The sequence below is a fragment of the Hemibagrus wyckioides genome, linkage group LG10 (genome assembly GCF_019097595.1).
Source record: "Hemibagrus wyckioides isolate EC202008001 linkage group LG10, SWU_Hwy_1.0, whole genome shotgun sequence".
In the NCBI taxonomy this organism is placed as follows: Eukaryota; Metazoa; Chordata; class Actinopteri; order Siluriformes; family Bagridae; genus Hemibagrus; species Hemibagrus wyckioides.
In genome coordinates, this window is record NC_080719.1 from 16,878,691 (window position 1) to 16,881,875 (window position 3,185).

Consider the following 3,185-nt stretch of genomic DNA (forward strand, 5'->3'; position numbering starts at 1 on the left):
TGTGAGTCTGTCGTATGGCACCATCCACATGCATTCACACCTAGGGACAATTTAGAGCCATGTGTCCACCTACTGTTATGTTTTGGAAAGAGGGAGGACACCAGAGAATCCAGCTGAAACTCTTACAAACATGTGCACAGTAACTCTGGATCGACCTTCAGACCTCGGAGCGATGAGCACTTTTTACCACAGGCCAAAAATCAAATTTCTGACTCTTTTGGGGTTGCACTTGTTCAACACTGCTTTTATTTGTGATGTCACACTCAGGTTACTAGGCCAATAGCTATGTATACCTATGTTTAAATGTTTTAATTTTATTGCTGTAGTTGTATAGTTTGTTTTACAGCTTTACCTTTGCTGTGCATTTGATCTCTGTACCAATGTTATTGTGGAGAGGTGTGTATTGTTTGCCCAGCAGGGGGCTCACACCCCTCCCTTTTCCCATCACCCTGCTCACAAGAAGCTAAACACAAAGTCACAATACTGTATAAACAGAAACCCAGTGCATCGTGAGAAAGGGTTAAGCAGAGACGGTTGGAGTAGAGAATCCAGTGTAGAGCTCAGTGTGAGCTTTTTTCAGCTGCCCTGTACTATTTAGTCCAGCATAAGAGACGTCATATCCTATGAATCTTTACAGATATTGAGTTATATCACTTCTCATAGAAGTACAGTACTGTCAGTGCCACTTTTTTGGCACACATATGGCCTTGGAATTAAACCCAAATTTTCCAGAGCATATCCACAAGCGAGCCTAGACAGCTTTAGATCTCTGGGGTCATATACTGTAGACCAGAAGTGACATGAACTTAATTCATATGAAATGTTGCAAAGCGTATGAGGGTTGGGGTTAGTGTTCATACAGGTTTATATGAATTTGAGATAAATCCAAATCTGTCCTACTGTGTAAATGTTTACTTAGGGTCGGTAATTAAAACTTGTTTATGACAGGTATTGTATTTTCACGGCTATTTTTATATAGTCTGGTATGCCATTTGGTATGTAGCCGAAAACAATTTCATTTTTTTAAAGGTTTAGTTTGTCGTCTAATTTTAAAGCATTAAAAATGTGAACCGTGACTAGAATACGTACTTCATGTTGCAGCTACTTAAAATGAGGTTTACAATTTTTATGATGATAAATATTAAATTCATAATCAGTCTCCTGTGCTGATGTGTGTACACAGTAAAGCTCCAGTGCTGAATTGAACAGTCATAATTCAACACTGGGCATTTTGCCATGTATGTCAGGATAGGATCCTGACTGTACCTAGGCATGATTAAACACAATAAGCAGGCAAGATTAACTCCTTATACTCCCAGGACCTGCTGATGGGTTCATATTTGCATTCCTTACATAAGATAACTACATACCTATTGCTGATATTTTTAGTATAGTTACTGAATAATATCTTTTAGCATAAAGTTTTAAAGAAACTATAAAGGATAAGATACTTAAGGACTATGTGGAGCTGTAATTATTTACTAGAGGGCTCCTGATTTTTCATTGGTGACATTTTCAACTCCTCTTTTACTTTTTCTTTAGTGCCTGTACTTGGGCTGAGAGAGAGAGAGAGAGAGAGAAAGTGACTTCTGAGAACATACAGTAAGGGTTACTGTATGGTTAATGTACCATTAATGACTCTTGGGAATGACTACAAAATATTTTACTTGGATATGTGTAATTATTCTTATAATTCTATTATTTTATAAATCTTCACATGATGACATGGTGGGTTAACATTACCAGATTTAGACATTTTATTATTTGTGTTATTCTCATTTATCTGGAATTCCCGAACACGGGCTGCTCATTCACATTTTCTGTTTCTGTTAGCCGGGTTGTCAAGGTGCCAGTGTAATGGTATAACAGTGGTCTGTGTGTTCAAAATTAAAACTGAAAATTGTCTGTCTTGGCAACAGTTTAATGGAGACCTATTCTCCGTGAACAATAAACATTGTGTCAGTGGATCGAGTATAACGTTTGTAACTACAGTGACTGTGAAGCTGTTGCTGTGTCTATCACTGTTTATGGAATAAAGGTTTTGTGTTGGTCACAAGGAAGACAGAATTCACTTTTTTAATGGACATACACATTAATCTTGTGGATTCAGTAACTATAAATCTATAGAGATACATTGGTGTCTTTTGTGAATACATTGTACTGGTATTTGGCACTCCTTTCTTTCCAACTTTATGGAAGTCAGTCTTTTGTCCTCGCAAGCAAAACTGGTTTATCAAGCTGATCATGGTAGAGCTCAGCAAAATCTCTGATGGTAAACTATCAGCTACAATGTTCATGTAAGTCCAGCTGGACACTTAAAGACCCTGCAACCTGCAAGAGTGAATCACACAATGGGGATTATGATATGTATTAGAATATTGCTGCTTTGAGACAATGTCCATTGTTAAAAGTGCTATAGAAATAAAACTGAATTGAATATTGAGATTTCTAATGCTGCACAAAGTAAGCAGACCTATTACAATGGGAAAAGGGTGAGCGAGCCTAGCAAGGCCTCTCTCTCTCTCTCTTCTGTGTGTGTGTGTGTGTGTGTGTGTGTGAGAGAGAGAGAGAACGAGAGAGAGAGAGAAAGTGACTTCTGAGAACATATAGTAAGGGTTACTGTATGGTTAATGTACCATTAATGACTCTTGGGAATGATCTCAGATAATTTGACATAATTATATATCTGACCAACACAGTGTCACATTCTAGATTAAGCAGGTTTCCAACATCACTAAAAGAACAAGTGTAAGATTCAGAAACATCCAATCAAAAAGCATACTAAACATTAAATGACCTTAATTGCTAGTTACTGGCTTGCAGGAATGAAATTATACATTCACTGAACATTCAATTAATTGAACAAACAAATAATGAAAGGAGGAATAATGTCAGTTGCACAAATTGATAATAAAATTAAATGATATTTGTATGTAAATATCCAAACCCACCCTCCTACACACACACACACACAATTCATTCAGGTGGATCCACCCATGTTTACCACTTTGTGGAATATTGACCAAGCTAAGGGGCGTTGCCCGTCCACTCAGACAGCGAGTTCTGCGGTGAGCCACGCCCCTCGGGCCTTTCGCGCTTTCTCCACCAAGCTTTATTCAACCGAAAGCCCGCCTTCAGACGGCCTCTTTGTCCTGATTGGCTCTTCTCGTTTGTCAATCACCAAT